We start from the raw sequence: 16367 nt of genomic DNA, 5'->3' as shown, positions 1-16367 counted from the left end.
ATATCCAAATGTACTGAGATCTGCGGACAAGGTAACAGTTCAAGGTCTTGCTCAAAAATCTGCCTGGCAAAAATTTACCCTGCAGGACACAAAGAGAAAGCGGTTAAGGTCTACGTCGTGTTAGACGAGCAAAGTAATAGGTCCTTAGCAAAAAGTGAGTTCTTTGAAATGTTTGATGTCCACACAGAAGCTAAAGTCTACACTCTAAAAACATGTCTAGGTACAGGAGAGACAAAAGCACGGCTGGCTGATGGTTTCATCGTAGAGTCCTTGAACGGCAAAACAAGTGTGCAACTCCCCACTTTAATCGAGTGTGACATGCTCCCGGACGACAGGTCTGAAATACCTACAGCGGAGATCACAAAGCATCACACTCACCTCAAACACTTAGCTGACAAGATCCCACCGTTGGACCCAAATGCCACCATACTTGTCCTCCTAGGTCGTGACGTGCCCAGAGTTCACAAAGTTAGGGAACACCGCAATGGCCCTCACAACGCCCCGTATGCACAGCGCCTCGACCTCGGCTGGGTCATAATAGGTGAGGTCTGCTTAGGTGGTGCTCATGTGCCGAACAGTGTCAGTGTTTACCGCACCTCAGTGCTGCCCAATGGCCGCACATCCCTATTTGACTCCTGCACTAACACATTCCACATTAAAGAGAAGGTGCTCACAACTGAAACTAGCTTTATCGATTGTGATGAAAATGACCCTCTCAGTAAGAAACTGTTTGTCAGGACTCCAAATGATGACACATCTGCCATGTCAGTAGAGGACGAATTGTTTTTAGAGATTATGGACAAAGAGGTGTTTATGGATGACACTAACAGCTGGGTGGCACCACTGCCTTTCAAAAATACAAGGAACAGACTACCTAACAACCGAGACCAGGCAGTGAAACGTCTCACGTCACTGTGTCGTATGCTGGACAAAAAGCCACACATGAAAGAACATTTCTTCAATTTCATGAGGAAAATGTTTGAGTCAGGACATGCAGAACCAGCTCCATTACTCCACGAGGACCAAGAGTGTTGGTACCTACCTATTTTTGGCGTCTACCATCCTCACAAACCAAACCAGATACGCGTAGTATTTGACTCCAGTGCTACCTACGAAGGCACCTCCTTGAACGATGTGTTGCTAAGCGGACCCGACATGAATAACACACTACTAGGAGTACTGGTGCGCTTCCGCAAGGAACCCGTCGCAGTCACAGCGGACATAGAACAAATGTTCTACTGTTTTGTCATCCGCGAAGACCACCGTGACTATGTGCGATTCCTGTGGCATACAGACAATGACCCAGCTAAGCCCATCAGAGAGTACAGAATGACTGTACATGTGTTTGGAAATCGCCCCTCCCCTGCCATCGCAATATACGGCCTCAGAAAGGCTGCTCTCACTGCGGAAGATGAGTATGGCGAGGAGGCCAAACAGTTGGTCCTGAAAAACTTTTACGTCGATGATGGACTTGCTTCCTTTCTCTCTGATGCTGACGCGATCCAAACTCTGAAAAGGACAAAACAAATGTTAGCGGATTCGAACATTCGCCTGCACAAGATAGCCTCCAACAGGCCAGCTGTAATGGAAGCATTCCCGTCAGACGAACGAGCAAAAGAACTGAAAAACCTTGACCTTGGCACAGAACCCTTACCCCTACAACGTAGCTTAGGGCTCAACTGGGATTTGCAAAATGACTGTTTCACCTTCCTTGTGTCTCAGGATGACAAGCCATTCACAAGAAGGGGTATTCTTTCCACTGTAAACAGTTTGTTTGACCCCTTTGGATTTGCCGCTCCCATCATAATGCAAGGCAAGGCCCTGATCAGAGAACTGTGCTCAGAAAACTGTGAATGGGATGCACTAATACCTCCGGAAAAGGAGACACAATGGAGATCATGGAAAACCTCACTAGTGGAGCTCGAGAAACTCCAAATACCAAGACCATACCTGAACACATCACTGCAACCCACCTGTCAAAGAGAACTGTGTGTTTTTGCAGACGCTTCCACACTTGCCATATCTGCTGTAGCCTATATCAGAGCTGTTGACACCAATGGCCACGTCCATGTGGGCTTTTGCATAGGCAAGTCCAAGTTAGCTCCCCGGCAGGTGCACACTGTTCCTCGTTTAGAGTTGTGTGCGGCAGTTTTGGCGGTAGAGTTAGCCGACATGCTACTGAAGGAACTTGATATGAAAATCCACAAGGTAAAATACTACACGGACAGCCGAGTTGTTTTAGGTTACATCAACAACACCAACAGGAGATTTTATGTGTACGTTGCTAACCGTGTAGCCCGCATCAGGAAGTCAACCGATCCCAGTCAGTGGCACTTTGTGAACACTGAAAGCAACCCTGCTGACCACGGGACACGGTACGTGCCAGCCTCGCTCCTTAGCACAACCAATTGGTTCACTGGACCCGACTTCTTGAGAAAAAGTGAAGGAAACCATCCTCCTCAGCCAGAACACTTCGAACTCGTGGAACCCTCAGTGGATAAGGAGGTCCGCCCGCTTGTCTCAACCTTTGCTACCAAAACAGTTACAACACTCCTTGGAGCACAAAGGTTTGAACGCTTCTCCAGTTGGAAACGGCTTGTGCATGGAATGGCCAGACTCATTCTAAAGGCTCGGTCTCTCTCCAAATCCCCTGAAACAAATGAACAAAAAATGGACGAACTCACACAGGCAAAAGTGACAATCATAAAAGCTGTTCAAGCTGAAACATTTAAGAACGAAATCAGAAGTTTGACCAATGGAGAAAATATTTCAAAACACTCTCTTTTAAAGAACCTCAATGTGAACTTGGATAAAGAGGGCCTGCTCAGGATTGGAGGACGTGTGTCTTCTGCTGACATTCCCCAAGAACAAAGCCAACCGGTAGTAATACCAAAGAAACACCACATCGCCAATCTGCTAGTCCAGTTCTATCATGAACAGGTCGCCCACCAAGGTAGACACATAACAGAAGGAGCTGTCAGATCTGCCGGTCTGTGGATCCTAGGAGGAAAAAGGTTGGTGTCAAATGTCCTTCACAAATGCATAACCTGTCGTAAGCTGAGAGGAAAAGTTGAACAACAAAAAATGGCAGAAATCCCAGGTGATCGCCTCACTCAAGCGCCAGCTTTCACACATGTCGGTGTGGATGTGTTTGGACCTTGGAACATCTGTGTCCGCCGGACAAGAGGTGGAGTGCTGGAAAATAAACGTTGGGCTGTAATGTTTACTTGTCTAGTGTCAAGAGCAGTACACATTGAGGTAGTGGAGTCCCTCTCGTCATCGAGCTTCATAAATGCTCTCAGAAGATTCACGGCCATCAGAGGACCGGCAAAGCTCTTCCGATCGGACCGCGGAACGAACTTTGTGGGAGCCTGCAAAGAACTCCAGATTAATTCTGAGGATCCAGAGCTTCAATCCTACCTGAGAGATGCGGAATGTACGTGGAAGTTCAATCCACCCCACTCTTCCCACATGGGGGGAGTGTGGGAAAGAATGATCGGAGTGGCCCGACGCATTCTGGACGCAATGCTGCTAAAGGTACATTCTCCAAACCTCACACACGAGGTACTTGTCACACTAATGGCAGAGGTCACCGCCATAATGAACGGCCGTCCATTAGTACCTGTGTCATCAGATCCAGAACAGCCCGATCTTCTAACACCAAATGCTCTTCTCACACAAAAACTCAATCTTGTTCCTGTACCGCCTGGAGACTTTGATCTCAAGGACTTGTATCGAAAACAATGGAAGCAGGTACAAAACCTTGCCAACTCTTTCTGGAAACGATGGCGAATGGAATATCTTGCAACGCTCCAACCACGAAGAAAATGGCAAGCAAACTTGCCTAACCTGGCCCCTGGGGACATTGTCCTCTTAAAAGACTCGCAAGTTAGAAGAAATGAATGGCCAACTGGACTCATTGTAAATGTTTATCCTGGTCATGACAGCAAAGTGCGTAGGGTGGACGTACGGGTGGTTAAAGACGGCACTCCTAAAGTGTACACTAGACCCATTTCAGAAGTAGTATTGTTAGTGAAAGGGGTGTAGTGGTATAGCAGTATACCAGGCGGGGAGTGTGCTGCCCCCCAAAGTCAGCCAAAATTCTGTGTTTGAGTTTGAGATTGTCCTACGAGGTTTCCGTAGTAGTATAATGGGTTCCAGAGCCAAGTGGAAAGTTTCTGCTGCGTTTTTCCATCCTGCTACGTGTTTTTTAGTTGTCTGAGAATATCTGTCTGTAAGTATTGTGTTTTATAAGACCTTACCTCTTGTCACGCGCTCATAGGAGGCACTTTAAGTTATTTAAGTTAAAGGAAACGGGTTAAAAGTGCGACGCTAATAGCGCTAGCGACCTTATGGGTTTTTCAATGCAAATTAGCATTGTGCTAATCGTTAGCGGTTTATGCATTTTTCAGTTGTTTAGCTCAGCTATGTTTTGCGTATGTTTGTGCAGAATGCATTTTGTTTATGTGATGTATGTGAATGTGAATTATTGCTTGATTGTAATATGCATTTATTTCTGTATGTTATAGTTTTACAACAATTATTCAACTCCAGTAAACTTCAAAACGGCAAGATGCTTCCTGGTGTTTATTGGAGCCACTGTTAGCTATCTGTAAAGCTGGTTGGAAACACTAGTGAAGGCAGAATAATTACAGCTTATGTTCATACATGTATTACTTGAATCTACAACATTAGATATGAAGTGTTGTGTATGCACAGCTGCTGTAGTTATAAGTATTACTACCACAGTTCTGTCTCTGTGAATGCTTGCTCAGGGGTCAGGCTCTGGGTCTCTGTAGAGCACCAGGACTGTTGTGTTGTAGTTAGAAGCTGTTTGTACTCACCATAAATATGGCGTCCTGAGCAGGAGTCTGAACACTGGGTTGCTGCAGTCTGTGACAGAAACATCAGCATTTAACAACACAATCACTTCACTAAGTGTTTTGATGTGTTTTCACTTTAAACAGATACACAACAGTCAACAGACTGGTGAAGAAAATTAATTAATACACAAAATGTGTGTATTAAAAATGAAAACTATCCTGACTCCACACTGTTCAGCTGCATCCAGCAGGTTTGTAATTTGTTCTTCTTCACATATTCTGCTTTAATGGCTGCCAGCACAGCTGTAAGAGTTCAGTTAAATCTTCCACTCATCATGTTTCTCTTTCTTTAACATTAAACGATGTGCAGCAGGATGGGTTTGTAATGAATCGCAGTCAGACAATGTTGCAGTGTGATGATATAGAGTCTATATCATCACACTGCAGACCTTTGTTATTTCCTTTACTTAAAGCCTTCAGAAACCACCATGAGATGATAACATGACAACATAAATACATACTGATACTTTCTATTATACATCTACAAACACAGACCTGCTTATGGGTCTTTTACAGAGCCAAGCAGACCCACATGATCATTGAAGAACTCTGCTAAGTTACAGAAACAGGACTTAAAGTGGTATCAACATTTTTGAAATGTTCACTTTTCATGGACACAGAGCTGGATCAGTGTCCATGATGGCCACTACAAGAGACTGAAAAACTGTTATCACACAATTTATTTGATCACAATTTGACCAAATTCAACCAAAAATACTGAAGAACAGAAGCCACCTTAAAGTTCTGCACAGGCTGTGTTCAAGTCAGAATAATCAGCAGTGTGAGGTACGTGCAAAAATCCAAACCAGGACCCTGGGAATCTGAGGAGGAGGAGACTAGCTCCTAGCTACATATAGGCTGACAGCTACAGTCGTTTGGGAAGTTGGTCAAACTTTCTATATTTCTGCATAAATATGACCCGAAACACGATCAATGCTGAATTCTGCAGGCCGACAAAACATAGCTGAGCTAGACAACAGAAAAATGCATAAACCGCTAGCGATTAGCACAATGCTAATTTGCATTGAAAAACCCATAAGGTCGCTAGCGCTATTAGCGTCACACTTTTAACCCGTTTTCTTAAACTTAAATAACTTAAAGTGCCTCCTATGAGCGCATGACGTAAGGTAAGGGCTTATGAAACATAATACTTACAGACAGATATTCTCAGACGACTAAAAAACATGTAGCAGGATGAAAAAACACAGCAGAAACTTTCCACTTGGCTCTGGAACCATTATGCTACTACGGAAGCCTCGTAGGACAATCTCAACTCAAACATAGGATTTTGGCTGACTATAGGGGGCAGCACAATAATATTTACACACAGTGTATGAATCTATCATTTATTTAAATGTTTTATTACTGAAATGTCTTTCCATACTTTGTTTCAGTGGGCTGCCTTTCTAGTACAGTGAGGCAGATGTTTAAGTCATGTTTATGCAGACATATAGAAGATTTTAAATGATTCATACACTTTGAAGCAGCACTGTAAATATGCATTACTCTGTGCTACAGATGCTCCAAACCATCAACCACCTGCAAACAGACACATACAACCCCAAGAGTCCAGCAGAGCTCATCACAGCATGGAGACACTTCCAGAGTGATTCTTACCTTTGATCATCAGATGGCTGATCAGCTTTGAAATCAATGGGCCTACCCATCGACCGATCACTTTTCATGGACACACAGCTGGGTCCAGGTCCAGCAGAGCCTGCTCTCACATCCTGGATCCTGATAGAATCACAAACACTGACTCTGAGCTTCTTCTGGAAAAATGATGCTGAACATCATGTTACACTTTAAATGTTTAATAATGATGGAAACAAACTGCAGCTGTGACATTAACTCTGACCTTTGACCCTCAGATGGATCAACAGCTTTGAAATCAATGGAATGATCCTTTGACAAATCACTCTTCATGGACACACAGCTGGCAGGTCCAGGTCCAGGCCCAGGCCCAGGTCCAGGTCCAGGTCCAGGTCCAGGCCCAGGCCCAGGTCCAGGTCCAGGTCCAGGCCCAGGTCCAGGTCCAGGTCCAGGTCCAGGTCCAGGTCCAGCAGAGTGTGCAGTGTGCTGCTGCTTTGTTCTTGAACACACAGATGTGTGAATAATGTGAGTGTGAGCTCTGACATGGAGAAGAGTCATGGACAGTCAGAGACGGTCCTCTTACCTCTGAGCTTTGGTCCGGCTCTCATGGTCCCCACACAGAGGGCTTTTAGAGGGAGGGACTCCCTCCTCTCTGTCCTCACACTGACTCATAGCAGAGCTCACACCTTCACACAAACACAGCAACATGACACAGAAACACACAGTCAGCATGTTGTTATTGATCCTTCATGTAGATGCTAACAGGCTAATCATGCTGTTAGCTTAGCATCAGAGCCTCAGACCAGGTTTGGTTCTCAGGCTTTTATTTTGGTGAGTCTGTAAACACACCAACATCTCTGATGCTGTTATTATTGATGTCACATGCTGTAAGTGGAACAGTGCACACACACATTCAGTGTTTGCTTCAGAATTCTGTCACTTCTCTCCATGTGTGAACATGTGAATAAATGAACATGTGTTCATGTGTGTTTCTGTCACAGTGTGAACAGACTGAGTGAAGCACTGAGACCTTCCTCTGTAACAGTCTGTGGACTGTTTTCTATAGAAAGGACAAACACATGAGCAGCTACTGTCTGAGCTCTGAGGACTGACACACTTCTCCTCATGGCAAATATTAGATTCACATATTTATGAACCCTTGAAGAGAAAATGTTTCTTCTGATGAGTTTCAATCATCGATATGAATTCATGAAAAATAAAACATGACAAATTGATGCATTTATAAATGTTTTAGTTTTAGTAATAAGAATCATCTGAACCCAATTCAACCAGATGCACCTGAATGCACCATGAACTTTAAACCAACCAAACTTACGTAACGTGGCGCGCGGCTGTTGCGCAGCACAGGCGCGTCAAACCGGAAACAGACTGATCTGATAAAGTCAGAATAAAGCGACCTTTTCTCCGCTTGAAGCTTTGAACGAGTCGATCTGAGTTTCAGAGCAAATGAAGCTGCTGAACTTTACAGAGAGAACGATCAACAGAGACGCTTGTTGTTTGTCTGTCTGACATGAATTGAATTACAGTAACTCCACACAGCTCAGTGAACACAAAAACTCAGAAAGCTGTCAGACCGGTTCTGACACTCCCTGCATTTCTCACTGATCATGTGACCTGAGAGCTGTGTTCTACAGTCTGCTGTGACTCGAACAGAAAAACACTACAAGTAACAACTTGTTCTGAAACAGCTGTTCATCTGCTATAAAAGTCATCAAAGAGCAAAGAGAAAGCAGCCAATCAGCAGCAGAAACATCTGTACTGTACCATCAGTCAGTGATGCAGCACAGTGTGATCAGACATGGAGAGATTTCTCTGGAAGGACTCTCACCTGCTGGATCAGTTCAGATGGACTTACAGACACTTTCCAGCTTCCTGTGTGGAGAAGAAGCTGCTCCTGGTCCTCCTCAGTCCTGCTGTCTGACACAATCTGATCTGAGGACGCCGTCACTTCCTCACAGCCTCACAGTCTGAACACGTCAGTGACGGTGAAACCGGTCCAACAAGTGTCTGAAAGACTTTTCCTGATTCACTTCGACTGTCTGTCCACTAGATGGAGCTCAGCAATCAATGAACTGCAGATCAGCACAGGATGGAGCAGAGCAGAAGCAGCATGGTTCTCCTCTTTGTGAGCATCCAGCTCCACTCACATCTCAGTAGGCTACAACCTCCTCACAGCTGCACATTGATAAGGGTGATGTATTGAAATTCTAAACACCAGTTTACAATGAGTTGATCCTGTTACAACCAAACTACATTCTCTTTATCAGGCTGACCTGGGACTAAAATGTGGCCCTGGCATTTCTGTCCATGGCGGCCCACCATGGTTATTTATAAGTTCTGCATACCAGAGCATATATGTGCTGTTCAAAGATGAAATAAAGCACATTAGACTACACGGAAGAGAGTGGCCATGCTAAAAACATTCTTGTAACACTCAGAGCTTTCATCTGGGGAGAGATGGCCACAGGGCCACCATTCCCATCTTGAAGCTAAAGTGGCCGTCAAAGAAACGTCAACATTTTTATACTTTACCTGTGACCTTATGATGTCACCTTTATAATAGAACATGATAACATAAAAGCCATTGATTCCTATTGATCTATCCAGCTAATGTCCACATTAAAACTCTGCACTCAACATGTTGGAAGCATTTTCTCATTATTCCTTCACAGTGAGTGAGTCTTACCTGTGTTGTTGGTTTCTGTGACGAAGCAGAGAGCAGTCAGTGTTCAGGGTGTTTATACTTCATCATAGGAGGAGCCTCTGTGGTCACATGACTTCCTAGAAACTCTGAACAGGTTTAAACAGACTGTTGGCTCAGATTAAAAAATTTCCCAGTTTGGGATCAATCAAAGAATAAAGATCATCAGTCTATCAGCTGGTTTATGGTGTGTTCAAGAGGAACTGGTGCTGACCTTTGGACTCTGCCCTCTTTGTGAGGTCAGAGAGGTCAAAGGTCAGGTCAGTAAAAACCCAAATACTCGCACTGAGGTGTGAAGACAATCATAACAGAGAGTGTGGTGTACAGAGAGAAGACTGTACTCACTGTCAGCGGGTCACATGTGCTCTAACATGCACTGTGAGCTGTAAGGTCTTATACAGACAGGTGTGTGTCTTTCCTCATCATGTCCACAGACACAGCTGGACTGAAGGTTAGAACCATCAGAATCATATTTCACTTTTTGTTTTTTCATCTGCAGAAATGTTTTCCTGTCAACATGGGGTGCTGTGTGTACAAAAAATAACTGAAATGATTTCAGCAAATGGCTGCAGCTGTTTACGTGAGCAGATGCTGTGACTTAATGACTGGAATGTTTAATCATCCCAAAAGGACCGGATCAGGACTGACCTCACGTTTTTAAAGACTAAAAGACTAAAATGAAATGACTAAAAAGACACCTGGGACCTGCTAGCACACACCTTCATACAAACACAACACTCCCCCCAACACTTACACCACTGAATACCACTGTCACTCTGGATTCTACCAGCAGATGGAGACAAAGTAAACATGGGTCAGAGTACAGAGAGTGTAGAAATAACGTCATGATAAACAGTGAAGAAGCATTTTACATTAAGGATTTCATATGATGACTGAAACATTGGATTGTAACTTATCTATAAAACTATGTTTTTGTAGGATTCACAAAAAGTGCTTTTGGACTGTTTATAAGCAGGACCTCCATCTTTCTCCAAGCTTTAAAAAACAGCTGAGAGTTTTCAGCTCATCACTTCTGGAAACACTTCATTTTAAGAGACGGCCTCAGAATGCTGTTAGAAGTGTTCTTATGATTCCTGAACACCATCTGTGCATCATAACTCAATCTCTACAGCTGCATTGGATCTCTGCTTGTTAATCAGTGATGGACGATAACATGTTACTGCACAGGTTTCCACCATTTTATGGCTGCATTAAAGACTTTGAACCTGGCTGCTGCTCAGTAAAAGCTCCATCTACAGTTTAACATGAATGAGTGACACAGTGAGAATGTAAAAAGTCAAAAGTGTCTGACTGAACACATGATGCAGACACAGTGTTAACAGATGCTGCATTGCTCTACAAAGAGCAGTTTGATGACAGACTCTGTTTCATGCTGACTGTGAACATTTTCAAACATCTGGAACATGTTTAATGACTGTATGAAGCAGCCAGCAGTCCTCCACAACAGGACAGTGAACGCCTCTCACTAGCTGAATCACACTGTCTGTTAGAATGACACAAAGCTCTCTAACAATCAGATGATCGGCACGAGACGAACAGATACAGTAAATCTTCCAAATGAAGCACAACAAGCAAACACTTGAAGTCACAGTAACACAACAACACTCATCAATAAACTGCTGTTTGTTACCTCCTGATGGAGAAAAGAATCTGGATGAAGCCGAGGAGTGAAGGTGACGTCCATCAGCAGGAAAACAGCAGAGAAAGAACAAACATGGAACTCACAGCAGGAGCTTTTCAACGCTCTGTTGATGCACAGAAAGGCTCAGCTCTCTGGATTCATCGTCACACTCAAGGCTTCTTTAAGGAAACATGATGACAGTGTTCTGACCTTTGGAACAAAGAGCTCAGGTCAAACATTCACAGACTGAACCAGCACAGAGTTCTTATCAGTTACAGTTACAGACCTTGATCTGACTGTAAGGAAGGAGAAACACACCTTCTTAATAAAGTGTGTTTCAGTGAAAACAAATCCATCAGCTCCAAACATCATTTACACTCGCTATAAATGTAACATTTGATGTTCTTATCTGACTGTTACTATGAATAAACTGTGTGAGGACTTTGTGCAGTTAGATCACAACCCACAGCGAGAGCAAAGAACAGATTTACAAATTTGCAGAAAATTATTATTTGATACGATCAGACACATCAATGCTTTGGTTGTTCTGCCAGCACAGTGGTCCAGATCCTGAAAATGAATAATCTGAGCAGATTGATTGTGGGTGGATGAAAGAAGTGAGCAGATGAGGTATTCTCAGTTTATATAATATGAAGACAGATTTCTGGAAACACTTCATTTTGAGAGACGGCCTCAGAATGCTGTTAGAAGTGTTCTTATGATTCCTGAACACCATCTAGCATTTAAATCCCTGAGTTGTATCTAAAGAACATATTCACTACTGTATAAAACCTTTCCATAGTAAAGAGCAGGACATGAATGCACCAGTATGAATGTACAGTGTCTGAGTGACACTTCTACTCTTATACTCTGTACTTAACTGCATTTAATGTAACTTGATACCTCTGGCACAGGAATTTCCTTCGGGATTAATAAAGTCTTGTCTTGTCTTATCTTCCAGTTCAGAGTTCAGTAGTTTGATTGAGACAGGCAGGAATGACTTCCTGTGTCTCAGTGGTGCATCATGGGAGTCAGTTTTGTCAGGACCCTCCTGTCACCCACCTCCTGCACTGAGTCCAGAAAAAAGCCAGGTCTCTCTGACTATCCTTAACTGTGCTACATTGAATCAATGTGAGAGGTCTGTAAAGTATTTCTGTCTGACCTTTAATGTTTGACCATGTTTGATATTGCTACACTAGCAGAATTGATATTATAATATAGCATTTATTTTCCCAATTTGACTAATAGAATATCTATATTTGTATGTATATATTTGATGATATGAGAACTCTAATTTAGAACTATGTATGATACGATTTGTACTGCATTATTATTAGATAGATGGACTGTGTGCACATTAATTGGTCCTGTGCTGTGTGCAGGCCAGGGTTGATGGCGAGCTAGGATTGAGCTCTGCTTAGGCTCGAAGAATACGATTCAGCTCAACATCTGGATCTGGCCCAGATCTCTTCTGGTTGGAGGAGTGGTAGGAGGCTCCTGCAGCCCCCTTTATTTTGAACTTTTGTCCCCTCGCTGCGTGTGGCCCCCCCATTGCTGGGTTTGTTAACTGTGTGTCATTTAAATATATATGGTACTTCAGCAAATCTTCATCTCCCTGTCTCTCTTTTACTCATTCCCAGAGCTGCTCCTACACTTCTGAGCCACTAGTCCAGGGGTCGGCAACCTGCGGCTCCGGAGCTGCATGAGGCTCTTTCATCCCTCTGTTGTGGCTCCCAGGCAGCGAGCTCATTTTTGGAAAAAAAAAATAATAATATGAATAAATAATGGCCGTTTAATTTAAATGTATTTTATTTTATTCATTTAGTTTTTTCATAGTAATAGTTGTTTCTTTGGAGATTGAGATGCTGTCGTGATTAAAATAAAACTTTTAATATTTTGTCAAAATATGCGTCACGGTCGCGTCCTGTGCGCAGCACCTGTGACACCGGACAAACTGGTGTTCGACAGCCTGCATGCAATGACATTCCCGACACTTATATGAACATGGAAAAGTTTGCATTTGGAGTCCTGTCGATCTTTGGATCCTCATACTTGAGCGAGCTGGTGTTTTCCATCATGAACTACATTAAAAGTAAACATCGCTCCAGCCTCACAGATCAGAGCTCAGTCCTTCGAGAAAATCAAAGCGACGTCATCCAGCCCTGAAGTGGATACGATACGCTGTGCAGTGAAGTTCCAGAGCAGAACTCACATTAACCAGGTGAAAGAAATAATTTAACAAGCTGTTATTCTGAAAATACATATTTTTATATCGGACCCTGAACTAACGTGCTTCATATTCAGGTTGACTACTGTACTATGACGGCACACTGAAATCAAAATAACATATAAACTGGCATTTTTTGTTCAGATAAATATTATCTATATCTATCTATATTAGGCCTATATATAGATTCATTTTGCCTTTAACTTAGTCAAATAGGTGTAGATTAGTAGTTAGGGGTTTGTGGCTCCGAGTGTGCTTTATTCAGTGGGAAACCGGCCCAAATGGCTCTTTTAATGCTGAAGGTTGCCGACCCCTGCACTAGTCCAACTCAATACATCCAGATTTGTACAGTATATCATACACATGCTACACAAATTAATGTGTGAGTAATCCAAGTATTCAGAATATGTTACTTAGACTGAGCAATGTTAAGTTGTAGGGCCTGTAATCTGTATTCAGTAACTGAATACTTATTAAAAGTATTCTTCCCAACACTGTTAGTAACATACGACACCAGGAGATGGAAAAAACAGGCATTCACCTGGCAGTCCCCAAACACAGTGGAAATGAAATAAGGAGACAGACACAAAATAATACACTGCAATGGAACTGAGAGGAGGAACTACAGCTGACCTCTTTCTCAATATTCTTCTCTTATGAAACCAAAAGAACATATCAGGTGGAAGACAAGTTATCTGAGTTTGTGTGAATATCTGTAAAGTGGCCCAATTGCATTTTTATGATGAAATGAACCTTATATTAGTTTACAGTAGCATAAAAAAGAGCGAACTCCTTTAACTTCTCTCATAAATACATCTGCAGTAAACACATGTTCTGTGACAAAACATAAGACAGAAAATACCTGAAAGGCAAGCTGAGGGTCGAAGGCATAAGGCTACATAAGGCTTTGTCTCCCATCTCTGACCAACCTTAACTGTCAGTTTCCTCAATAGCAGGCGGAACAAGACCATCATTTGTGAGAAACATGCTTATTCATGTCACATCAGTGCCTGAGAACAGACTGAAAAACAACAACATTTATATTTTATAAAAGTACAGCTGGTGTGCTGAATGCCAGATGTCCTTGTGTGATGGCAATGGCTTGCTGTATTTGATGCATATATGTGTGTCAAGTAAGAGCGTTTACTCAGACACAGACCTAGTTAAGGCCTAAATGTGAGGGCGCCTCATATTGGAAGTACATATACGAATACAAGATTCTGCCCCGTATCAAGTCTGAGTGAGCATACGATATAGAAGCTAGGGTACCGTTTAATCACAAACCAATGTATATGTTCTGGGCAACAGCATTTATAAAATATGCCTATTGTATTATAACATACAGACGGATTCTTGGAAATGTGTGTGTGTAAGATGATGTCACATTTTTGCGTCATTGCTTTCATTACAGCAGTAGCCCTTACAGGTGCATTATGAGGCACTTGTCTGTTGATGTTGGGAGGACTGTGAACATGAGAAATCCATCCATCTCTCATACTATCCAGTATAATTTATGATGTTGAGTGACTGAACAAAGCAGCATCTGCAGGGATTAATTAGGTTTTTCTGATTCTGCACAATATGCGATTATATGCGAATTCTGAATACAAGTTTGATAGAGCAGCATCTAATGAGCGTTTCTAAGAGACAGCACGGACACATATTGTCTGTTGTTTGTTTGCCTGAACATGGACTAAATGAACCTGCCATGGGTGTGTGTGTCTGGGTGCACGTAGCCACTCCATCACACCCCAGCTGACACATGACCGCACCAGGGGGCTGCTGCTATGACAGATGGTGGTTGTCAGCATTCCTCGTTACTTAGTGGTCTCTATGAACATGACCTGGATGACATGTAAATATACAGTGTGCTCTTTGTAATCTGTATTCTGGCTCTAAAACAAGTGCCCCTTGTGAGAGTTGAAATCACAATCTTCAGATTATGAGACTGACTCGCTGCCTACTGCACCAACGAGGCTCAGAAAGAGGTGAAACATGGTCTTTTCTCTTTTTCTTCTTTAAATAAAGACATCTACAGTGCTCATGCTGGCTACTGCACCAACAAACATTCTTAATTTAAATCAAATGAATGTGTTCTATAAAAAGGCTCTAAAGGTAAAACATCTTAGTAATTCTTCCTGTGACACCTTCACTACCAGTGATGGTAAGTGCTCTTGTTTCAAATGTGATGTGCACTGTACCACTGAAGCTCGTCTGTGAAGTGTAGTGCCTCTGTGTGTATGTCACAGTGATGTTAACAGAAGTCAGATAGGTCTGTTAACACATATAAAAACAACATGCTGAACAACAGCATAGATGTGAAGGTGAATATATGTCCCCTCACATGTTCCTCAGTTAAAAGGGTCATTGCATTGGCCGGGAATCGAACCCGGGGCTCCCGCGTGGCAGGCGAGAATTCTACCACTGAACCACCAATGCTGTGAAAAGCTGACATCTAGTGGTGCCATCGCAGGTTGCAGCCTCCTCATTCATCAATCAATCCCTCCTCCACATAAAGTCAAAAGTTATAAATTCGCCTCATTACATGAGCGGTTGTGTGTAATGACGCGGCTCACCAGCAGAGGGCGTGTGACGGAGCAACAAGCAGGAAACTACAGGGGAGAAGAGACACAAGCATCCACAGATCAGAACAGACACTCTTCTCTCTGAGACCATGATGATACCGTCACATATCATCACTGCACATGTTTTTGGCTGCACGTCTGGAAATGAGAGGAGACAGAACATTATCATACATGTTGCATAAGTAAAGTCACATGACATGCACCACTGTAAATAAAGGAAATCACATATTTTTAAGACACTTAGAGCATAGAGCCCAAGAAATAATATAATCTAAAGCTCACAAGACACAAGACGAACAGAACAGAACAGAACAAATATTTTATTTATCCCAAACTGGGAAATGTTTTCTATTGCAGCAGCAATGTACAGGGTCAGGGACAGTACTTTCTCCCCGTCAGTGTGGAGGTGGTGGAGGAGTACAAATACCTGGGAATGTACTTGGACCACAAACTGGAATGGAGTAAGAACGTGGACATTGTTTACAGGAAGGGCCAGAGTCGCCTCTACTTTCTGAGGCAGCTGAGGTCCTTTAACATCTGCAGGACGATGCTGAGGATGTTTTATGAGTCTGTGCGGGCCAGTGCCATCATGTATGCTGTTGTCTGCTGGGGCAGCAGTCTGAGGGTGAGGGACATAAACAGAATCATCAGGAAGGCCGGCCATGTTGTGGGAGAGGACTCTCTGACAAAGGTGTGTCAGAGGAGGATGTTGTCC

This window comes from Parambassis ranga, unplaced genomic scaffold (assembly GCF_900634625.1).
Source record: "Parambassis ranga unplaced genomic scaffold, fParRan2.1 scaffold_21_arrow_ctg1, whole genome shotgun sequence".
NCBI lineage: Eukaryota > Metazoa > Chordata > Actinopteri > Ambassidae > Parambassis > Parambassis ranga.
The sequence above is the reverse complement of the archived record's forward strand: the minus strand, read 5'-3'. Positions refer to the sequence as shown.